Here is a 26,539-nt window from a genome sequence, read left to right as displayed (position 1 = left end):
GGGCAATCAGGACAGTATAAGGTGGTGTCCTTTCTCTGTCCCCTCTTGGTACAGACTCTGCATTTTTTCTGAAGATTCTGCTTCGCCGCAGTAGGGGAATTTTGAAAATAAAATGGGCAGCCCCAACTCTGCTCTCTCCCATCAGCTCCCGGGGAGCAGGTGCATCATGGTACAAAATCCCCAAAATGATCTGGAGCTGAAATTGTAAAAAAAGTCTGTTTCATTCCAGGGTTTGCTTTTTTGAACAACAAAAAAAGCTTGTGGGTTGCAATCTGCATTAAGTAAATTGCAACCTTTTTGTACCAGGCCGTTGTCTTCCGCATAATTAGGTAGGGCTGCAGCAGCTGATCTGCTAGATCAAACCCACCCATATGCCGGGTTATAAGCCTTGATGCACACTGACTTCATTGTGCTCTCAGCTTTGCCACGTACAGAGAACTCCACAGTCCTCTCTGTGTGGATGGTGGTAAGAAGGTACACATCCTTCTTGTCTCTGTACTTAACTGCCAACAGCTCCTCTTGGGGCAGAGCTATCTCCCCCCTTGGTAGCCGGGAGCGTGCAAGTTGTCCTGGGAAACCTGTGCGGTTCTTTCGAATTATATCGCAAACTACTGTATCAAAACAATACAGTAGCTTGCACAAAAGGACTCTTGTATAAAAATTGTCTACATACAAGTGGTACCCTTTGTTCATTAGGGGTAAAATCAGGTCCCAGACAATATTGCCAATGGTTCCCATATGTTCTGGGCAGCCTGCAGGGTCATGGTGGATATCCTTTCCCTCGTACAACCGGAAGGCCTGAGTATACCCAGTCTCGCTCTCACAGAGGTTATACACCTTTACTCCATACCTGGAGCGCTTGAAAGGAATATACTGCTTGAATCCCAGCCTTCCCATATATTTCATCAGGGATTCATCCACGCATATGTTCCTTCCAGGTGTATAAGCTTCTGCAAACCTGACAGTAAAGTAATCAGGGGGCGGATTTTATGCTACCTAGGGGGCACACTCTGTTGTCACTGAAGTACATGAAATGTAGAATCATTTCATACCTCTTCCTCTACCTACTCTGGGAGAAAATGGGGGTAGAGCAAATGGGGCTACTGCTCCGTAGGAGTGGATGGAGGGTTTCTTTATAATACCCATCAGAACAGTCAATGCCCAGAATTTTTTTAATTCTGGCACATCGATCTGGGCCCATTTCTACTTTGCCAAAAAAGTGTCAGGCTTTGCAGCACGGAACTGATGGGCATATAAATTAGTTTGGGCGACAATGTTCCCCAATACATTATCACCCAGAAACACCTCCAGAAACTGTTGGGGGCTAAATCCTGCGACATCCATATTGATGGCAGGATTTGCAGTGAAGGGTGGGATATCTGGCCTCTGGTGATGAGGCGTTACCCCCTCTTCAGCAGCAATGGCAGCTGGAGCAACATGTCTCCTTCTGGCAGGGGGGGGGGGGGGCTACCTGGGAGGCTAGCAGCCACAGATACATCACTATCAGTTGAGACTGTATCTAATGATGTATCTGAGCATTTGGCAAGGTCAAAATTGGGGTCTGAGTCAGACATAGAGGTGTCTGACTCTGACGCAAGGACGGCATATGCCTCCTCAGCACTATATGTTCTCTGTGACATGATTTATTTTTATCTGTCACAGAGAAAAAGAATTACTAAAAAAATTAACACAAAATTTAAATTTAAATTAACCAAATGGATCTGAAAAAAATTAATTAACCCCTAAAAAATGCACCGAGAGCAAATAAACGTGTTTTTGTGCTACTTCCAGTGATTTATAGCGATTACTGGCAAGCTAGGGGTTAATGACTCTGAAAAGAGCCTTTGTGTCTCACAAAAAATTACTAAAAAAACTTATCCCTAAAAAAATTCACAGAGAGCAAAAAAGTGCTGCTATGCTACTGCCAGTGATGTATAGTGATCACTGACAAGCTAGGGGTTAATGGCTCTGAAAAGAACCTTTGGGTCTCAACATTTTTAACTAATATATTAAATAAATCTCTCTCTTCTAAACATAGATCTCTCTCTCCCCCACAAAAACGCAAGTGAGGAGAGGGGAGTGAGATCCACAAAACATTTACAAATATTGACATGATCAGACAAATGGAATATTTTATTATCAATTTTTTTTTGTATTGTGGCAAGCTCAGATTGGAGACCCTAGCCTGCCCCAATGATGAGACAGGCTAGGGACACCCCCAGAAGCCCCCATGAGTGCACTGGGGCATCGCCATCTTTGCTTCAACATCGAGGGCATCGCTGCAATACTGTTTGAGCGACTGAAAGCGATCTCAATCACTTTCCATCGCTCAGATTACCAGAGGACGTGTCAGGCACATCCTTGGTCGTTAACTGACACCCTTTGGAGGGACATTCCTGAACATGTCCTCGGTTACCAATGGGTTAAAGGAACAATGTTGTGTAAAATGTATTAGGGCCTGTCATTATTGCACGTACTGGTTGAGTGACTGTTTGAGGTGATTAAAATCCTTTTGAAAAAAATCTTCAAATAATTTATCTACTAAATCCCTATAGATTTTTATAATATTTTATGTTGAAAAAACATGATATTAGGTTTTTTTTAAAATATTGTGTTCAACCCCTTTGTGTTTATCTCCCTCAACAAGGTTAAATACATAGATAAAGTCCCACTTAGGAGCCACTGATAACTGCCTGTAGCACAAACTGCCAATTACCAAGCAAAGTTCAGCTTGGGAACTGCAGTGTTTGTAGATCCAGATCATTGACACACTACACACACTCTCATAGATAGCACAAATACACACCACACACCACACACTACACACAATATCAGTTAACACACTACACACACACTACACACACTATCATACAACACACACACCACAAACACACACACTATCATATAACACACATACACTACACACACTGCTCATATAACACACACACACACTCTACACACTCAATCATATAACACACATACACACCACACACTACACACCACATTACACACACTATCATATAACACACATACGACACTACAACACTACACAGACTCTCATATAACACACACATACGCACACACCACTCTCATAAAACACACACACTATCATATAACACTTTTACAAAGGGTGAGAGAGTAAGCGCTAAAAAGCTAAAAAAGGCTGAGTGTAAGTACATTAATTTATTGAACAATAGGAAAATTAAAACAATATATATAAAACCAATGTTAAAAGAAGCATGGATCCATGTTGATGTCTAAACAGCTGGTATATAAGATGCAAAGTTAAATGTCTGACAATTAAAAACAGTGTAAAAACACAATATCAAATATCAAAAATAAGTTAAACCTGTATTAGGTGTAACACCAAATGCGAAATAAAATTAAAATGCAGTGATGGTTTAAGGCAATAAAAAACAAATTTAATGTCCCAAAATAGTCCAAAATACAGTTCAAAGTGCAATCCAAATGTCAAGATAGTGGAGCTGGTGTATGGTTTGTCCTTCCTTCAAAGTGTTGTGGAGATGTGCTGGGTAATAGTGAACAATGCTCCAAAAATGTGCTAGAAGAAATGCAAAAATAAAAGTCAGAAAAAAATGAGCAAACATATTATGTCTATGTTTGGATCAAAAACCAAAACATACTGTGGTAGTATAAGACATAAAAGTAAAAAAAATGCAAAGGGAAAAATAAAAAATAAAAACTAACAATAAAAAGATAAAAAAGTGTCCAAAGCGATGAACCTGTAATACAACAAAAGCATACAATAGTGCAAAAACCGTATGTACACAGTTATATATAATTGAAAATAAGCTCACCAGTATGTCAAACGCGTTTCGGCAAAGGGGACATAAGATTTGGTTTTATTGCTTAAACCATCACTGCATTTTATTTTATTTTTGCATTTGGTGTTACACCTAATACAGGTTTAACTTATTTTGATATTTGATATTGTGTTTTTTTTTTACACTGTTTTTAATTGTCAGACATTTAGCATCTTATATACCAGCTGTTTAGACCATCAACATGAATCCATGCTTCTTTTAACATTGTTTATATATATTGTTTAGAATGTGTCCTATTTTCAATAAATTAATGTACTTTTACACTCAGCCTTTTTTAGCTTTTTAGCGCTTACTCTCTCACCTTTGTATAATTTGTTTGGTTTTAAGTCCGCTAGGGACTTTTTGAGAGTGAGCTTAAGGCGAATTGTCTTGCGCTTGGTTCACTTCACCCCTTTCACCTATCATATAACACACACAGACACCACTCTCATAAAACACATCACCCTATCATATAGACACACACACCACTCTCATAAAACACACACCACTATCATATAACACACACACCACTCTCATAAAACACCACACTATCATATACACACACACCACTCTCATAAAACACACACACTATCATATAACACACACACCACTCTCATAAAACACACACACTATCATATAACACACACACTATCATATAACACACACACCACTCTCATAAAACACACACACTATCATATAACACACACACCACTCTCATAAAACACACACACTATCATTATAACACACACACAACCACTGTCATAAAACACACACACTATCATATAACACGACACACCACTCTCATAAGAACCCACACACTTATCATATAACACACACACCACTCTCATAAAACACACACACTATCATATAACACACACAACACCACTCTCATAAAACACACACACTATCATATAACACACACACCAACTCATAAAACACACACACTATCATATAACACACACACCACTCTCATAAAACACACACACTATCATATAACACACACACCACTCTCATAAAACACACACACTATCATATAACACACACACACCACTCTCATAAAACACACACACTCTCATAAAACACACACACTTTACTTGTTACTATCAAATTTGCTTTGTTCCCATGGTATTCTTTGTTAAAGGGATACCTAGGTAGATGTCCTGGAGCACTGCAAGGCAGGAAATAGTGCTGCCATCTAGGGATCTTGCAAATGGATAATTTACTTGCAAAACTGCTACTATTTGTTTTTATATTTCGCCAGCATTCTTGACATTGCGTTGGGATCTCTTTTGAAGTATATTGCTGCCTTGCAATCACTTTCGATCATCAGGGCCAGGGAAGAGAAAATTGAGCCTTACTATGGGGAGATTAAAATTTTTACAAATATATATTAATGAAAAAGTTAGAATAATTATGGACTTTGGAATTGCAGATTTGGGGATTTGTACCTGTACAAATAAACTTGCTTACTTACCTTGTGTGAGTTTCAGAGCTGCTGGGGTATGGCCCCCCAGACCATAGCTTGGCTGGCCCGTGTTTGATATGAATGTTAATTATTTTGTATCAGTCATATTACAATTGAAATATTGTTACAGCAAGTGCATATTACAAATAAATAATGCACAAACAAAGCAAATGGTACGTACTAAAGGGGTTTTACACTCAAAATTAATTTGCACTCAAAGTACCTTTAAAGCACAAAAGTAGTTTTTCTTTGTTCAATCTAAAACAGGGGATTTAAAAAAAAAATATATTACAGCTTTTTATTTTTTAAATAAAATCGATTTTCCTAATACTGAGAACACCCCCCAAAAAAAGCCCTTTGGTGGTTGGCTTGGAGCAGTTTAATACTGGACTAGGTAACCAAATCCAGAAATACCTAGCTTAGAGAAGCAGATTGCCCAGGTGCTACCCATAGGATCTACCAACAGACAGCAACACCTGTAAGTCTGCCCCCTCTTAAAGCTAGGTTTAAGAACCACAATCCTACTATAAACCAGGGGAATATTGGCTTATCAGTCACTCAGCAATCAGGTGTTAAGGACCAATAAAAAAACTGATACCACTCACTTGTTAGAGGCAGGAGTGCATACTGTATAATTACCCTATGCTGCAGTTTAGCTTTCCTGCTGTATACTACATGGGATTACTAAGATCAGGGGATGGGCGAATGTGCTGAAAGTGTAATTCGTTTGGTAGAACGAATAGTCCTGTGGACATTCGTTTTGAACAATTGAATGTTGATAAGAATAAAAAATCCGTTTAAAATTCGGTAATCAAATGTTACTTTCTCTTCGAATATTCAGAATGAAATCGAATATCCACATTGAAAATTTTGAATGCAACATTTGATTTAACAAATACGTTTTAAAAGTTCAATAGTTCATGTGGTATTGAATTTATTAAATTGATACATAATAGATACAAATATATCAATTCAAATGTTACTACTTTAAATATTGCATAATTCTAATATTACATTTAAAGAGAGCATTAGAAATACTTTTACTTAAAACGAATTTTAGAATGTTGTGCAAACATTCCAAATTCGAAAACGATCAAACTCAATGTGTTAAAAATTTGTTTCAATTGTCGAATGTTGCAAAACATTCGCCCCTTCCCTAACTAAGGTCAGTACAGGGATTCATTTACACGTAGCATAACGTGAGTCACAACAAGGATGCAAATAGAAAAATAAACTTTTTCAATGGATGTTTCCCAGGGTGCTCTATAAGTAGCAAAAACTGCACATTTCCTAACAAAATCAGATTTACATACTTATTTTGTGCAGGTCGTTTCCATACAGAGCTTAATTGTAGAGTATATTAAACAATTCTAAAAATGACTTATGTGTCCCGTGAAAATGAGCCAATGTTTTAAAGAAAGGCTCAGTGCAATCTCCATATATAAGCACAGTTGTAAATGCTTGTTTACAAAAAACTTCCCTCAGAAATACACATGCGAGATGGCTAAACTATCATGTTGTTGCTCAGCATATATGTGTTTCTAGACAGGTAGCTTCTCCTTTTAACATCCTCTGGGCGAGTTCTGTCTTGCAAATTGTAGGAAAAGTATAGGCCACCGCTATTATTTAAACTATTATGTTAAAGAAGAGATATGAATGAAGAACTTAAAATGCATAAGCATAGGATATGACAGTCACTGCTGACTGGCCTACTGGGGAAAACAAGAGATTTCCCAGTGGGCTGCAGCAGCTGGGGCCTTCCTGTCCACAATTCAAGGGGGGCGGGTGTTCCATCAGCACCGGTGATTGCAGCCATGCTTGCCAGCAACAGTCAGTTACTTGACTGCCAGGGGGGATATTGTTTCATAAAAAGATGTGCCCTTCATCCCACCCTAATATATATATATATATATATATATATTATATATATATATATAGATATATATACACACACAAGGTTGATGATTATATAGATATTTACCAAATATATACCAAAGGATACAAAGAGAACAAAGTAAATTTGATATTAAAAATTCAATTGAAAAGTGATTTCAAATCCATGCACTAAGGCCGAATTATCAAATGTCTGGTCAGACCTGATCCGACAGTGCGGATCAGGTGCGACAGACATCGCTGAATGTCTATATATGTGTACATATGTATTTATGTGTTTATATGTGTATATATGTCTGTAAATACATATATACATATGTGCACATATATAGACAAATATATAAACATACATATAGATCTTTAGACATGTTATATGTATGTATCTCTGTGTTAAAGCCCATTTGCCAGCCATTTTTTTAAAACCTGAGATTCTCATATTTTTGAGCCTTTATAACTTTTGTGTGCAATATTTTGGATATTTTTATTAGATGGGCGTTTCATGAGTCAGTGTAAATGTACTAATGTCTTTTGATGTTTTTTTGTGAGACTTTTTAGTTGTTGCGAAACAGTTTAACCAGAGTTCTGAATTGCTGCTATCAATCTTCTAGCATAAATCGCGATTGCACTCAAGTTGATCTGGGTTTACTTGGTCCACTCGTAATATGAGCGTTTAAGCCTGACCGAGCGCAAACCCTCGCCCAAATACCCCTTATCACTCACATGCAAATGTTTGCGTGCCAAGTTGTAATCTGGCCCTAAATGTTAGTAACAGATTATGAGTCGTATACAACTTTTAAAATGCTATATATCTTTACGCAGTTGTTCACCAGCTGCTTTATTGTAGGTCACATTCACTACTGCAGAAAATAATCACGTGATGGTCTGGATAACACAGAAAAAAAAGTTTTAGAACTCTAGCTAGCAAGAAATCTTTGAAGAGAATACAAAATAAAAAGAGAAAGTATGCTTAGCATAGTCACTTCTGTAGAAAAATGCAGAGGGATGCAGAAAACCTTGTATCGTAATTTGTGATTTTGTCCTGGTGGGAGCCCATTTAATTAGTGCAAGACGGTATTGAATTTAAGCTTAGCGTGGCATATTGTTTTCCAGCTGTATACGAGATTTGCCAAGTTTCTAATGACCTGACCCTGTTCTGTAAATCAGCAGTAAATTGTGCAATTTACACCAAGCGAAGGCAAAGGGCTTATTTTGTTGGGGCTGTGCTGTCACCAAAATCCTAGTCTGTGGGATTAATGGTTTTATGTTAAACATCTGTCCCCTGTCTTTTGGGGAATGTAAGCAGAGATCAAATGCTATCTACTTGCAGATCTCTAGTGCTAGCGAAACTTTGCTATCACTCCTACTCAGTGGCATCACAGAAGCATTGCCTTTTTATGTTTAAAACCCAACGGCACTAAGGGCCCTATAAATAGTCTCTTTGTGACAGCTCAGAGGAGAAGAGAGGTTTCCTCCAGACATTAGTTGTTCCAAGAGATTCATCATCACCTGTAGTCGCCATATAAATCTTTGATACTTACAACTATAATATCCATGCTCTACGTTTTATTGCAGATATAGGTAGACAGTCATTATTTCTGACACTTTTTCAGTGTTTATGAGTAGGACTCGAGGTAACAACTAGCGTGCAGAGTTACATAAATGGATTGTTGTAAACAAATGGAAACCAGTTACTTAAGACAGCAATAGCAGTCAATACAATTTTCTTTTAATGTTATGCATTCATAAAAGTAACAAATGAAGTGCTTACTATCTGTATATGAGATCTGTGTTTACCAATATGATTAAGGAAATTAAATTATATATTGCTAGCCATTACATACTGTTTTACTGATTGAGGCTTGTCATGCAGAAGTAAATTACTCACGCTGCAGAAGATAAAAGTAAGACCCCACTGCTAATACAGGACACACACTGTTGTAATGTTATAAATAATGAATAAATAATTGGATTTGTAGTGGAATACATAATGCATTTTAGGATTCAATTCATGTGTGCACATTTCTTATTTTTTAACCTACAGCTCCAAGAAGGCACTGAAACATGTTGCTGACAATCTCAGGAATTGAAGGGGTTAAATTAACAGGGAAACAGTTTATATAGATTTAGATCACTTGATTAATTCATATTGAATGTTTAATGTATTAATATTTTATGTAAGGCATTAAATTTCAGTTATAAGCCTCGATAAAATACACATCGTTCACACCTTCAGGCCCACCGTAAAGTCACTGCCCTAGCGCTCCCCTTGTCCTGCAGCAAACATCTACACGCTCTCTCCCCCTTCCATTTCCCGCTTGGCCCTTAGTGACAGCGGGTTATACCCCAACCCTCCCTGCCCGTGATCATCCTGTGAGGGCACCCTCCCTGGGGAGTTGCATGTGGGAGTTGTCCCTTCTCCTGGGGACATTATATCAACTGTTGTGAAGATAGTTCAAGTACTGCCTTAAGTACAGAAGCCCAAGACACCTTGGCAAAATCAACTTACCCCCATCTGGGGCATGTCTGTACAGGATTAAAATGGTAGCTGGCTAGGAGCGAAGATGTTTTAGGGCCTGTGCCCATGGGGTGAACCAGAGTTATTTCACAGCAATACGAGGGCATTTTCTTCTCTATCCTACCATAACACCATCTTTCATAAAAAGTTTCCCAGAGGCATACATCACTTATCACACTGTTCCCTTACAAGCATTACTTCGCTAGGGAAATGGCGCAGGCCCAAAGGAAAAAATCCGAAGGTTTCTTGGGGGTTGAAAAAACTATGAAAGAACACTTCCAGCAACCTCGAAGAGATTTGGAGCAGATGTTCAGAGGATGATCTGTCGACTCAAGCCTGCCTATCAGAGCCAGGTAATGTGAGAGGTCTTAATGCTACTTCCCAGCCTGCAAATCTGGCAGACATTGCAGGAGCCAACAACAACATGATGGACCAGATAAAATCCATGCTGGCTTCTCATCATGAATCCATCCTGCAAAAGGTTTGATTAATCGTGCTCAGAACTGAGGAGAGAATATCGCTGCAATCGGAGAACGCAGCGGACAACCCTGGAGCGTAAACAGGAAGATCTATCAGTTTGATCATGCCAACCTGATTTCATATTCAGAAAACCTGGCAGGGGCAAATAACAACACTGGAAATCTAAGCTGGCGGACCTTGAGGATCTTTCCAGGCGCAACAATGTCCGCTTGAGGACTTACAACCCTATCTTCAGGAAGTATTTACAACTGCACTGGGACCTCTGCAACACCCGGAATCTCTCATTGATAGGGGCCCCACAGGGCGACAAGACCTAGAGCAATGTCAGACGACAAGCCAAGAGATGTGATTGTGAGACTACATTATTATACTATAGGGAGGAAATTCTTGAGAGCTGTGAACGCTGGGTCTCTAAAGGCCTCAAAGTTTGACAATTTGCAGATCTTCCCAGACCTCTCCCCTTATACCTTACAACAGTAAAAGGCATACCAAGAGGGGGGTTTTACAAGGAATCCTCAGGAACAAGGAAATTAAATACAAGTGGGGTTTCCTGTGTGATTATTTGTCACCAAAAATGATATCCAGCACATAATCACATCTCCGGAGGCAAGCCAGAAATCTTCTCTCCAAATGGGAGGCTTCTTCGGGACAGATCAACCTCCACCACTCCCAGGGTTCCTTATGGGGAACTGAGGAGGCAGAAGCCCCACCATGGGAAGCAACGTCCCCAAAGGGAATACAACAGAGGATCTCTGCAAGCTTCCTCCTCTACAATACTGCCATCCGCTGACACAGCTGATGAGGCCAGAGGAGTTCCTCTTCAAATCTCTTTTTCCCTGACCTTACAGATCTGGAGGCGCCCCTAGTTTTGGACTTGGGTCATTGACTCTGGCCTCTCAGACCTGGAGGGCCTTATGGATGTCCTTCAATATCTATGTCAATTGATTGCCTCACAGTACTAGAGTTAAAAGCAATGGGCTTCCAAATTATGACTCTAGATGCGACTGCAGAGGACTTAGTGCTTGTATTTGTTTTTGCTGTTCTTGTTTTTCTCTATCCTCAGGTACATGGTCCCAGATCATTATAGGAACCTTGGGACATCCTGGAAGATAACTCGGCCCGGGCATTTTCCCTGCAAGAGTAAGAGGAGGGGAACGCTGGTTTCAGCGCCCCCTCCAAAAATATTATGTTACGAATGTTTAAGTGATTTTACTGTTACTGTTTAAGTTGACTTAAATGGTTAAAATGGGCACATAGTTAAGAGACCACAACATTAGACCTCAAGGCCTTTAGCATAACCCCTCCCCCTTCCACTAACTCCTTGGGTTCTTACTGACTCTTAGAGTATGTTTTCTTGGTTCCCCTCCGATTTTATCTTGTAGACTTCTCCCAGAGGCCTGGCCCCAAAGATTAAACACTCCACTTAGTGTAATGACTGCCCCTCCTTCAAATCACCCAGGGGGGGGGCTGGTGAAGAAGACATAGGGGTCTCATCACCTCAGTATTTTGGCTTAATTCATCACCCTTAAGTCACCTTAGTCTTACTCAACTTAACTCCCCTCCTAGCTTAGTGGTCACCTCTTCTTTGAAAAGGTCAAGGGGAGAAGGATAGGGGAAAATAAACAAAGGCCCCAGCACTCTAATGCCCAGATTTGACTACTTATTCTTAAGTCGCCCTAGATCTAATAACCCTTTTTATTGTTATCATGCTGTTATATGTCTTTAATGTTATGCTACAACAGGAATCTAATTGTATTAAAGAAGGCAGATGCTCAGTGTTTGCTGCACTAATGGTCCATTAAGAATGCCCATCCTCACACCTGGGTTCGCCCTATTGGGCCCATATGGCCCTATGACTGCAAAGTCAGCACTACCTAATCTCCGGTGCCTTTGGCACTCCCCCCCCCCCCACATTTGGATCTGCCTTGTCTTTGCTTCTTATGTAAGCATGACGCAGATATTGGCTGTGTTTTTCTACCACAGACCTTTCTTATCACCACATACTAGAAGCATTTCACTATTGAATTGAGTCTAAGTCGCACCATCTGCAATAGCCAGTACTGCAGAAGATAAAGAACATTACCTAGGTTTTTTACCTCCCCTCCCTCCACCTAGTTCCCCAAATCCCCCCCCCCCCCTTTTTTTTCTCTCTCTCTGCTGTTGTCCGGCATGGCTATCAAATTTGCTACTTTGAACACCCAAGGCTTGAACTCACCTACAAAGAGGAGCCTTCTCCTCCGATTCCTTTTAAAAAGTAGAGTGGGAGTTGCCTTTCTCCAGGAAACCCATTGGCCCCGGGGCTCCTCTTTCATGCAGAACTCCAAACTTTTTCCAACTTGCCTATCGGCCTCTCATCCAACAAAAAGAAGAGGAGTCGCCATTGTGGTCCACAAATCAATTACATGTGAGGTACAGCACGTAGAAAGAGACCCGGAGGGCAGGTACCTGCTGGTGGTTTGTACCTTGGATGGTGTTCAGTACACCCTAGCTTCGTTGTATGCCCCAAATGTTGGCCAGCTTGTCTTCCTGAAATTGGTTCTTCCCCTGATAGACCAATTAAACAGAGGTACTCTTCTGATATTCGGGGATCTGAACATAGTATGGGACCCAGTCTTGGATAGGAGACCTTCCAAACATAAACCCTTAGACCCCGTAGCTAAAAGGGCCTCAAGTCAGTTTAGATCCTTAATGTACCAGAATGGTTTGTATGACACATGGAGATGTATGTCCCCCACGGAGAGAGACTTCACCTTCTATTCTAACCCTTACCTCTGCTACTCAAGAATTGACTACCTGTTGAGTCATTCCAACCTTCTGGACAGGCTCTCCTACCCTTCTATTCAGGTGTGCCCATGGTCGGACCATGATATGGTCTCCATCACCTTGGTGGACGCCCATCCTCGGGGATCCCCACCCTCGTGCTGGAGGTTACACCCCTCATTAATTTCCGGGCCGGCCGGAGTTGAAACCTCTAAGGTTATCTCCGATTTTCTGGCCACCAATGATAACGCTTTAACAGATGACCCTGTGCTTTGGGCAACCCTGAAGGCATTCATGAGGGGCCACTTTATAAAACAAGCCTCAAAAAATCGTAGACTTATGGGAAAGCCCCTCGCTCAACTATACTCGGAGTTACGTTCACTAGAAAAACATAATAGAGGAGGCCCGTCGAAACTGATGGCAGAACAGATAGCAGCCATTAGATCCAAAATTAATGTAATTGAGGAAAAAAGGGTACAATCAAATCTCCTGGCCCTTAAACAATTATACTACTATAAAGGTAACAGAGCCGATAGACTCCTAGCCCATAAGCTCCGTACCCGTACACAACAACGTTGAATCCCGTCTATTAAATCTCAAAATGGGCCTGTATATGCCCCAAAAGACATAGCAAGTGCATTTGCACAGTACTATACCGCATTATATAATTTAGATTCCTCCCCCGGGAACCCTAGAGCCCCAAAACCGCAGATTGAACAGTTTCTGTCTTCACTTCCCCTCCCAGTCCTATCAGTGGAGGATGCCCAGTATCTCTCTGGCCCACTGACCACTGAAGAACTGCATCAAGCTATCTCCTCACTTCAGTTAAACAAAGCCCCAGGACTGGACGGTTTCACCACTCTATTTTATAAGACTTATTCCCAACAACTTATACCTCTTCTCACCAGATTTTTCAACTCTACTTTTAACACAGGCAAACTCCGTCCAGAGTTACTTGAGGCCTCCATCATCACTCTACCTAAAGAGGGGAAGGATCATTCCCTATGCGAGAGTTATAGGCCGATCTCTTTAATAAACGTGGATGTAAAGCTCTATGCGAAAATATTGGCCACAAGATTAAATAGGTTTCTCCCAGAATTAGTAGGCCCGGACCAGGTTGGTTTTATCCCAGGCAGGCAGGGCCCTGACAATACGAGACGCCTCCTGAATATATTGACTGAGGCTTCAGACATGGGAATTCCCCTTCTTTCCCTGTCAATGGATGCTGAGAATGCATTTGACAGGGTGAGATGGGACTATATGTTCTCAACATTGCTGGCGTTTGGCCTCCCGGAACCCTTCTTTACCGCAGTGAGATATTTATATTCTTGTCCCACGGCAAAGGTAAGAGGTTTTGTTCAGGCACAGTACAGATCACTAACGGCACAAGACAGGGTTGTCCCTTGTCTCCGCTGCTGTTTGCCCTAGCTATCGAGCCATTAGCCGTTGCAATACGGATCTCAACTCAAGTCAAGGGACTAGTTCTTCACGACACCCCCCAGATACTAGCCCTCTACACGGATGATCTGACTCTTTTTATTACAGACCCAGAGGAATCCCTCCCTGCTCTCTTTGACCTCCTCGATAGGTTCAGCAGCTTCTCTTACTATGAATTGAATTTAAGTAAAATTGAAGCATACCCTCTAAACCTACCCAACTCTGTATTAAAAACCCTTAAGAAAAAATATAAATTTCACTGTTCTTCATCGGGTCTCAGACACCTTGGGGTGTTCCTCTCTCACGACACTGGCTTAGTTCTGTCTAAAAACTTTCACAGCTACCTCTCACAACTCCAGAAGATACAATGAAATCTCCTGGTTCAGGAGAATAGCCGCAGTAAAAATGATGCAGCTTCCCAAACTAACATACTTTTTCAGTTTCCTACTGATAAAGGTCCCACTTTCATTGCTAAACAAGTTTCAAGTGGTGATCAACCGGTATATTTGGAACAGGAAGAGGCCCCGAATTGCAGCCTCGTTTTTACAACGCCTAGTCCTGGCCAGTGGTCTAGGTCTTCCGAATATAAGGCTTTATTATGAGGCCGCCCTTCTATCCAATATTTCTGAATGGAACACAAAACAGGCCGCCCCCCGCTGGCTGGAACTGGAGCAGGCCTCCTTACCGGCCCACCTAACACTTATGGATCTTTTATGATCCCACCCCACTGCGCCTCGGACTTCCCGATTCATAATAAAATCACCTTGCATTGCAAGAACTCCTGGCTACTCCTTTGCCACCACAATCTGGTCTCCCCACACCCTTCACCCAGTCATTCTATATCGGGCCTCCTACTAGGTCTTCCACTTGCTGGTCCAGCAGTTCGTCGTGCCCTCTCTACTCTCAAAATTACAGACCTCTTTTCGGGAGGAAATTCAAATTCACTTGAGGACCTAGCCCATAACCATGCTATCCATCCCAAGTTCAGATTTGATCTCCTGAGACTTCTCTTCATACTGAAATCGTGGGGATTCACGAGCGCCCCGCCTAGGCCACAGACACCTTGGGAGACTCGGATATCTATGGACTGCCATCACATCTCCCCCTTGTCCTCCCACTACCAAATTCTTCTTGATGCTTCCAAACGTACTAAAACCCGACAGATGGAGGACTGGGAGAGGGACTGGAGGGTGGAGCTGTCTGAGGAGGAGTGGTCTGATGCAATCCAGCATACCAAATCGTCAATTCATTGCTTGACACTGTACAAACTGTTCTATAAGTTACTAACCAGATGGCATTATGTGCCCTCAAAGCTACACAAAATGTTCCCGGGCAGCTCCCCCCTCTGTTGGAGAGGTTGTCAGCAGACGGGCGATCCCCAGTATGTTTGATGGGCCTGCCCTATCATTGCCCCCATGTGGAGCAAACTAGAGGTGTTGTGTTGCCGACTGGGACTGGTGACGTCCCTGCCCCCGGAAAGAGCTCTGGTTCATGCTGGTCTCCGACCCCTCTCTGCAATCAACCGTGCTCTTTTGATAACGATCACAATGGTGGCAAAACTCTTAATTGCCAGAAACTGAAAAAAAACTTGACCCCCCTAACTGGCAGGCCCTGATTCAACTTATTTCCTACTTTCAGTCTAGGGAGAGTTACGTATACACTTCTCGCCAACAAATAGACCTGTATGCTATGATCTGGGAGCCCTGGGACTCACTGGGGAGGGCAAGATTCTCTCGATGTAATTGAAAGACATCAACAATAGACTGTTCCAGTGGGGAGGGGACTGTAACATTTCCCCCCTCCCGGTACCTGGTAGTCTGGCAGGTTATAAATGTGTTTTTTTTTGTTTGTTTTTTTCTCTCTCCTCTCCCCCCCCTCACCTACTACCCCCCTACCATATCCCCCCATGAGAATTGCCCATCCAATTAATGTCAAATGGACTTTAACTACCCCTAGGTATGCACGAACACCCCATAGTGCATAATGACTTAGTACTGGTACATCAATCTACCTGTTTATTTGCTTCCTCAATTTTGGTTATACATTTTTGCTCTGATTAAAAGGAAAAATAAAAGAGAAAGAAAGTAGAGAAATGAAAAGGAATCAAAAAGAGAAAAATTGGATAATTCTTCATCTGGTTGTTAAGTTTTACTGGGTCGACCTCCTTGGGTTTGGATTTTTGTTTGCGGCATGCTTAACACTAAACTCAGAAGGAGGTCTCCCACATTGTTGTAGTTTTTTTTATATATATGCATTGCAATACTTGTATATTTCTCTGTGACTCTGAATTTACTAAAAATGATTCTTTAAAAAAAAATACACATCGTTCAAGAAAGCTTGTAAATAAAGGCACAAAACATTTTTTTCTTTTCAAAATGATGAATGCTGAAGAATTGTTAAAATTTGTATTAATATTAGAAGGGTAGTTCATGTGACTCCTACTGCAGTATACATGCTGAACAGACACTAGCAGCCATGGAAGAGGAATTTGGAAGGAGGTTGCGAGAGATGTGGGCACAACAGAGAGGGCCAGTTCTAGAGCAGGTCCTGCTGGAGTGGTATGACTCTGTCAAGAAGCGCAAGACCGTGAACAGCGCTGCCAGAGAAAGATTCTCCCCTCGCTCCAGGAAAGGTACTGAGCGCAGTACGATATGTGGGTGTTGTTCCTGGGAGTAGGCTTTTCTGGGAAGAGATGTGGCTGGATGAGTAAGTTCATAATAAACACTGTTCCTATTCTACTGCATTATCATGCGTCAGTTCCCTTTTTCAGTATCATAGTAAAACCTAGTTTGTGCTTTCCCAAGCGCCAGGACATAACAAACACTGATGATGATGATTGCTGATTTCAGTCATCCCCTGCTGACAGACTCCAGCACTGCAGCTACATTGATAATGGGCTTAAGAAGAAGCAACATACTGAGCATGTCAGGTGGTGACATAACTGACCAACTGTATTGGACTGTGGACTGTTGCAAACCAAAAGCTTATTTGTATGATATAACTTAAAAATAATAAAAGTTATAAACTTCAAACTATCAAGGAGCATTAGATCAAGTTGAAAGCTATCAGCATGTTTCCTGAAACTTCATTCAGTCCTGTCAGCTGTAGAACTGGCAACAAATCCCAATATAAGTCATTGGTCAAGCCATTTTAAAGTTATTTATTTTAGAAAAAAATGCTGTTTTTCAGAAAAAATCTGATTTAATTGAATAGTTTTGTAGCCACTAGCAATATATAATATAGTTATGAAATTAAAATGCCTAATTTCAGCACAATTAATGGGTAGCCATGATTTATAGAATGTTTTATGCCTAGGCACACAGCTTGGATTCTTCAAGTTTTGAGTGCCTTGATGTGCCACAGCACAGGGTTTGTTCTCTTAGGCCTAAATATACCTGCCTGGTGTCTAGGCAGGTAGGCACATGCTTCTTCCATGCTCTTCCTAAATTGTTGGTGCACTTGTGTTCTTGATATTATGACTAATGCATAACTGCAATCTTTCCTGTATCCTGCATATTGTTATAGGTTCTGTCCCTTCTGCCATAGTTCCACCCACTAAACACCAATACATCTCTTCCACGAGTACTCCTAACTTCCCTGTCTCAGAAAGCATCTGGGAAATGTTGGGGGGGGGAGGGTATGGTAATGTTGTGTGCAGGGGCAGAACCACTAGAGGTGCAGTCAAGTACCGGGGGGGGGGGGGGAGCATCAAGCATTCTGCTGGTTAAAAAAGCAGTTCCCTGTTTAGATTTCTCTGCAGATACAAGAATTTCACTAGTTTGTGCTACCTGAGAATCCATACTAGTGAGTAGTGGATGACTGAGCAGGTAGCCGAGAGTTTGAGTGGGGGCTGAGCATGGAGTGACTGACGGCTTGAAGCTGTATTAGTGCAAGGCCTGGACTGGTAATGTCTGCTGCTGCCTAATAACCAGGATATAAACAGGAGGGACTTCAAAGATGACAAGGCTGCATATCTCTTCGGTACTTTACCACAGCATCTTGACACTACACCAGTACATTTACTATTGACCATCTTGTCCAACACACTCTAAACACTGGGGTAGATCCTACACCACCCTGATAGGGTGCCTGCACATTGGACTATTCCACTGACACAACCTAGTGCAAAGTTTGGATCTACTTGTTTTGTGACAAGTAAGATACATATATCTATACCTACATATATATATATAAAATTATATACACTTCAGAGAGCTCTGTAAGGCTTTCTTGAGCCTTTAAAATATAATTAGCTCCCTAAATACATATTTGTTTAGAAATATATAAACCTATATCAATATCTCTTTGGTTCTATCTCAACCGTTTCCCATTAAATTCTATAGTATGTACACTCACAAACCTACCTGTCCTGTGGAACACTCATTTCTTTTAAAAATAAAAATGGTGCCTTTTAACAAAACACGTTTTACAGCGTGAAAAATGTTTGAAAGCTTGACCAGGAAAAGCAGTGGACAATTTTTAATGGTAAATATAAATATCCTGTACTGTTAATCTTGTTTCTAAACCAAAACATGGCAAAATAATAATAAAAAATTATGTTATATTATATAATATAATCTAGTCCACAGTGAGTGTATTGTGAATTTCAAGCAAACTTCACCTGCATACAGGGCTAGATTACAATTGGCATTCTATCGTTAACGTGGGTGAAATATTGTAATATCACAACCATGTTAACTTGCATGCATATTCCAAGTTGAAAGTAAATGCTTTTGCTTGAGCACAATCGAATTTAAAGTGTGTCTGGTTAGTGCGACTGAAGACCTTACGTAAAAGCTAAGCGCTAGATTACGAGTTATGATGTTTTTTGCTGTTGAATATATATCTTTACCTACATATATATAAAATTATTTTTATATATATATATATATATATATATATATATATATATATAAAATCAAGAACAGAGCGTGCATTCACAACCACCTGTAATAACCAGGATACAAACAGGAGGGACTTCAAAAACGACAAGGCTGCATATCTCTTCGGTACTTTACCACAGCATCTTGATACTACACCGGTACATTTACTATTGACCATCTTGTCCCACACACTCTAAACACTGGGTAGATCCTGCACCACCCTGATAGGGTGCCTGCACATTGGACTATTCCACTGATACAACCTAGGGCAAAGTTTGGATCTACTTGTTTTGTGACAAGTAAGATACATATATCTATACCTACATATATATATATAAAATTATATATATATATATATATATATATATATATATATATATATATATAAAAATCAAGAACAGAGCATGCATTCAAAACCACCTGTAGTGGTCTTATAACAGGCCAATACTTTACTCATCCACACAAATGTCAGAAGTTCTTTCACAAATACAGGATGAAGTGCATTACTACATATATTGTCTATTTGTTGCATTGTATTTGTGGCCTTTTTTATGTGGGTAAGACCACAGATGATTTACGTACCCGCATGGCAAACCACCGATCTGCAATAAGGACAGCTTTGAAGAGGGGTACCTCAGATCAGCCCTTGGCTCCTCATTTTGTGGAGAAGCAACAAACGGCCAAAGACCTAAAATACACCATTGTAGATCACATCCCTCCTCTGCCTATGGGTGGGGATAGGAATGTCCAGCTCCTGAGAAGAGAAGCACGCTGGACCTATGTGTTGGACACTTTAATCCCCATTGGACTTAACACACAATTGAATTGGCAAGTGTGTCTATTGGATCCATTATGTTGGTTTGGCTGATCAACTGGGATTATACCTGTTAAAATTTGATGCTACAATGTGACATATGTAAATTTTTGCCTTATGTCCTTAGAAACATAGCATCTCAATAGCCATGAATTATAGTTGTTTGTCTGTTTAGGCTTATGTCCATTACTGCTATACCATATATTATTGCTAGACAGTTATGCTTTACTGATATGTTACTATGTTGCTACATGTTTATTACTCTAAATAATGCTTGTTTATGTCTAATCATCTTATGGGCTACACTTGAATGGATGCTCTATTTTAGTCCAGCTTACTATACACAATAATATTTAGTGATATCCTGTGTTTCCCATAATAGGATTTATTTAATACCTTAATAATAGTATATTAATATATGTATACTCTTTAGAATACTAGATGTACTGATTGGAATGGTATTCTGTATATATTATGTAATGGTTCATTCGATAAGTCTATTTCAGAGTTTTTTTATTTTTTTTATACTGTGCAGTGTTACTGTATAATGTGTAGGAATGTTTGAGATAGCGATTTAATAGTTATGTACATTGCTTCTGTTTTATGATTTCTGTATGTTTTTACTTTATTTTATTGCAGGATTGATGCTGGTTTAACACTGCCAACTACTGAATGACCTGGGGTGCGGACATATTGTCTAAGGTTTCCATGGCCACAGGGCTTTCTGTATTGGCTGTCTTAGCCCTATGCCGGTTTCCGGTTTCAGACACACCTCCTTTTGCGCTTAAGTGCCTTTAACTTGATGTTCTGTTTAACATGGGCTCCATTCTTCCTAACTATATTGCTTGCGTCTTAGTAGTGTAACACTGCCAACATGGGCTTGATCAGCAATTCCGATATTGATATCCCCCTGGCTGTAAGGGACAGGCGTCTGCCATTACTATGACTACAGGACTTTAATGATTGGCTGAGCTACGCTGATGCCGGTTACGGTTTTATGTGTCTGAGTTCCGATGTTTAGTAGAGTACATATGCATTTTGGCTATATATCTGACAAGTTAGACTTGGGGACAGGTTGGATTACACTTGTTATATGCTGGCTTTTGCTGCAATGGTTACTTTTTGTACTTATTTATGGCGTTACTGTTCACTTTGTTTTTATTAGACCGGATACACACGTTGCCTGGGATGGTGACGTCACCTGGTGGCTGGCGCCCTACCCAGGAGAGCGTGAGTGATGGCGTTTGCTCATTTAAAGGGTGCTTGGTGTTGGTGTAAGTTTATCTGTATACTTGTATGTTTGAGGAAGATGCTAAACACCCAAAAATGTTCACTTTCAAGTAATAAATCTTGTGAGAAGTCCTGGTGAGTGCACTCTCTGTTCTTGATTATGTACTTCTTCTGTTGCACCCCGGGCAATTGAACTGGAGTCTGGAATGCTTGTCTCTTCTGATATATATAGGAATATCTATTTAGAAATACTTTACAGTACATACACAGTTAAACACTTTATTAAATATGAATATTTCATAAATATGATTTTTCATGTTTTCAGCTACTTGACTGCAAAGGACACCAATAAACATATATATATATATATATATATATATATATATATTTCATGTAATGGGCAAGAGTCCATGAGCTAGTTACGTATGGGATATACAATCCTACCAGGAGGGGCAAAGTTTCCCAAACCTCAAAATGCCTATAAATACACCCCTCACCACACCCACAATTCAGTTTTACAAACTTTGCCTCCTATGGAGGTAGTGAAGTAAGTTTGTGCTTGATTTTTATGATCTATGATAAGCGCTTCTAAGCATTCTGAAGCCCAATCCCTCTCAGAGTACAGTGTTTGAGGGATGTGAAGAGAGTATTGCCTGTTTGATTTTATGGTTTTCTTTGCTGGAAATCTTTTCAAGGGTTCTCTGTTATCAGTCGTAGGGATTCATATTCATCTCCTACCTCCCTTTTCAGATCAACGATATACTCTTATATAGCATTACCTCTGCTGATAGCTTTCAGTACTGGTTTGGCTATCTGCTTTATGTGGATGATGTCTTTTGGTAAGTATGCATCATTATTTTAAGACACTCTCAGCTATGGTTTGGTGCTTTATGTATTAATGTAAAGTTTTAAATATATGTATTTTCCTTATATTTGCCATGATTCAGGTCTATGTGTATTTCCCTTTGCAGTCCAGCAGTTTCATTATGGGAATCATGTTTAGGAAGATTGTCTTACCTGGGGTATAGTCTTTTTTCAATTTGACTTGTTTTTTCTAGGAAAACTTGCGGGCAAATTAAGCTTGCGAGGGTGCAAAATGCTGTTATTTATTGCGTCATTCTTGGCGCAAGTTTGTCATTTCCTGCGTCTTAGTTGACGCTAGGTTGTTTGGCGCGAAATTGTGTTATGGCGTGAGTTGCTTCATTTCTCAACTTCCTTTTGCGTTGTGCGTCATACTTGGCGCCAAAAAATGTAGTGTTATTTTACCTCACTTCCTATATGCTCTTTGCCTTCTTTATGCTCAGAGGGCTATACTATTTGCTTTTTTTGCCAAATTTAGCACTTGCATTTTTTCCTATTCCTGAAACTGCTATATGTGGAAATAAGATATTTCTGTTTAAGTTTATTTTTCTTTTTTTACATTTTACAAGATGTCTTACTCAGATCCTTTCTCAGAAGCTTCTGTAGGAACCATGCTGCCTGAACACAGTTCTACCAAAGCTAAGTGTATCTGTTGTAAGATAGTGGAGATTATATCTCCAGCTTTAGTATGTAACAGTTGCCATGATAAACATTTGAATACAGAGAAGGTTTCTATTAGTGCTAGTACAGTATCTGTTCCTTCAACATCTAAAGTACATGATATCCCTGTTGATATGAAACATTATATTGCTGATGCGATACAGAAGGCTATGGCTGCTATAGCACCTTTAAATAAATGTAAAAGGTCTTTTAAAACATCTCATAATACTGATGAAATTTGTAATGACTGACAACATACTGATATATCCTCCTCTGATGAGGATCTCTCTGGTTCAGAGGATCCTTCTTCAGACATTGACACTGATAAATCATCTTATCTTTTTAAGATTGAGTATATTCGTTCTTTGTTAAAAGAAGTGTTAATAACTTTGGATATTGAGGAGTCTGGTCCTCTTGATAATAAATCCAGTAAACATTTTTATTCTGTCTATAAACCTCATGTGACTACTCCTGAGGTTTTTCTAGTTCCCGATGCCATTTCTGATGTGATTGCTAAGAAATGGTCTAAGCCTGGTACTTCTTTTGTTCCTTCTTCAAGGTTTAAAAAGTTGTATCCTTTGCCAGTGGCTAGATTAGAGTTTTGGGAAAAAGTTCCTAAGGTTGATGGGGCTATTTCTACTCTTGCTAAATGTACTACTATTCCTATGGAAGATAGTACCTCTTTTAAGGATCCTTTAGATAGGAAATAAGGAAATAAGGAAAGCTTATTTGCATTCTGGCTATATGCTCAGACCTGCCATTTCTATGGCTGATATTGCGGCTGCATCAACTTTTTGGTTGGATAGCTTAGCACAACGGGAAAAAGACTCTGATTTGCATAGCATTGTTCGTTTGCTTCAACATGCTAATTATTTTATCTGTGATGCTATTTTTGATATCAAGATAAATGATACATCTATGTTGTTAGCTATTTTAGCTATAAGAGCTTTATGGCTTAAATCATGGAATGCTGACATGGTATCTAAATCTAGGTTACTATCTCTTTCATTGCAGGGTAATAATTTGTTTGCTTCTCAGTTGGATTCAATTATTTCTACTATTAATGGGGGGAAGGGAGTTTATTTGCCTCAAGATAAAAAGTCTAAAGGCAAATCTAGAGCTTCTAATCGGTTTCGGTCCTTTCGACAGAATAGAGAGCAGAAAACCACTCCTAACCCTAAGGACTCTAGCTCCAATTGGAAGCTTTCCTCGAGTTGGAATAAATCCAAGCCTTACAAGAAACCAAAGCCAGCCCGCAAGACTGCAAGAAGGTGCAGCCCTAAATCCAGTTTTACTGGTGGGGGGCAGATTGAAATTATTTCAAGATGTTTGGGCAGGTTCCATTCAGAATCATTGGATTCAGAATATTGTCTCCCAGGGGCATCGAATAGGTTTCAGAATAAGACCTCCTGTGAGAAGATTTTTTCTCTCTCACGTTCCAACAAATCCTGTGAAAGCTCAGGCTTTTCTGAAATGTTTTTCAGATCTAGAGCTTTCAGGAGTGATTGTACCAGTTCCTATTCTGAAACAGGGTCTGAGTTTTTATTCAAATCTATTCATTGTCCCGAAGAAGGAAAATTCTTTCAGACCAGTTCTGGATCTGAAGTTTGTGAATCATTTTGTAAGAGTCCCAACTTTCAAGATGGTGACTATAAGGACTATTTTGCCTTTTGTTCAGCAAGGTCATTACATGTCCTTAATAGACTTACAGGATGTGTATCTTCATATTCTGATTCATCCAGACCACTATCGGTTTCTGAGTTTCTCTTTTCTAGACAAGCATTACTAGTTTGTTGCTCTTCCATTTGGCCTAGCAACAGCTCCAAGAATCTTTTCAAAGGTTCTCGGTGCCCTTCTATCTGTAATCAGAGAACAGGGTATTGCAGTGTTTCCTTATTTAGACGATATCTTGGTACTGGCTCAATCTTTTCATTTAGCAGAATCTCACACAAATCAACTTGTGTTGTTTTCTTCAAAGACATGGTTGGAGGATCAATTTACCAAAGAGTTCCTTGATTCCTCAGACAAGGGTCACCTTTTAAGGTTTCCAGATAGATTCAGTGTCCATGACTTTGTCTTTAACAGACAAGAGACAAATTAAATTGGTTTCTGCCTGTCGAAACCTTCAGTCTCGATCATTCCCTTCAGTGGCTATGTGCATGGAAGTTTTAGGTCTCATGACTGCAGCATTGGACGCAATCCCCTTTGCTTGTTTTCATATGAGATTTTACTCGGATATCACAGTTGATATACTTAAATCCCAACATTCATCTCTCTCTATCTTGGTGGTTAGTCCATCATCAGACTATTCAAGGGGCCTCTTTTGTTCATCCTGCCTGGACTGTGATTTTAACAGATTCAAGTCTCACAGATTGGGGAGCTGTCTGGGGGTCTCTGACAGCACAAGGAGTTTGGAATCCTCAAGAGGCGAGGTTACCAATCAATATTTCAATATTTTAAAACTGTGCTATTTTCAGGGCTCTTCAGACTTGGCCGATGTAAAAGAGAGAATTATTCATTAGTTTTCAGACAGACAATATCACAACTGTGGCATATGTCAATCATCAAGGGGGGACTCGCAGTCCTTTAGCGATGAAAGAAGTATCTCGGATACTTTTTTGGGTGGAATACAAATCCTGTCTAATTGCTGCAATACATATTCCAGGTGTAGACAATTGGAAAGTGTATTATCTCAGTCGTCAGTCTTTACATCCAGGGGAGTAGGATTCCCCCTAAATCGTGAACATATAAAAGTACTGGAAAAGGGACTTAGTTTTTGCCCTTCTAATAGTCTAGATTTATTCGAAGTCACCAAGGACTTACATCTTTTTGCGAGAAAACTCGCTTTAAAAAAGATAATGACGCCAAAAATACAAGTAGATCTGGCCTGTAGAAAAGAGAGGGATACTCTGGATTGTCTGGAGACTCTTCTCTACGAACAGAGTAATGAAATTACAGATATCCTTCCAAAAACAGATTTAAAGAAAAAATCCACTTACATGCCCTCTTTTTCCTCCATTCCAAATATTTCGGGTTTTGTCCAAAATGTCTCTCAGGAGTTGACACAAGTTCAAACTACAAAGATTGTCAATGATAATCTTACTAAATCTGAACGAAGAGCCCTTAAAGAACTGATTAATCATCAGGAATTGGTCATAAAACTGGCCGACAAGGGGGGTAATGTTGTCATCCTTACTTAAGAATACTACATTAAAGAAGCAATGCGGCAATTACTTGATGAAACTCAATATGCCAAATCTTCTTTTGAGGAATTTCATAGATCTCACAATGAACTTCTTTTTCTATTAAATGAAGCACGTAGAAATAATTTGATTACAAGCCAAGAGTTTGGCTTTTTGTATAGTCATAAACCAAAAACACCAGTCTTCTACTGGATACCAAAGCTACATAAATCCATTAAAAATCCACCTGAACTCCCCATCATTTCTGGGATGGGGGGCCCCACTGAAGGAATAAGTAACTATGTTGATAGGTTTTTACAGCCATTTGTTTACGTACTTTTGTCCAAGATTCAACAGATGTGATTAAAAAACTCGATGGGATCAATGTCTCTGACAAGACCATTTTGGTCTCGTTGGATGTTGAATCCTTATATTATTCAATTCCCCACTCTATTGGAATTGCAACTTGTGAAAAATTTCTCAACACAAGAGGAGTGGGCTATAGTAAACATTCTAAATTTGTAAGTGAACTTTT

Source organism: Bombina bombina, chromosome 5 (genome assembly GCF_027579735.1).
Source record: "Bombina bombina isolate aBomBom1 chromosome 5, aBomBom1.pri, whole genome shotgun sequence".
Taxonomy (NCBI): domain Eukaryota; kingdom Metazoa; phylum Chordata; class Amphibia; order Anura; family Bombinatoridae; genus Bombina; species Bombina bombina.
The sequence above is the reverse complement of the archived record's forward strand: the minus strand, read 5'-3'. Positions refer to the sequence as shown.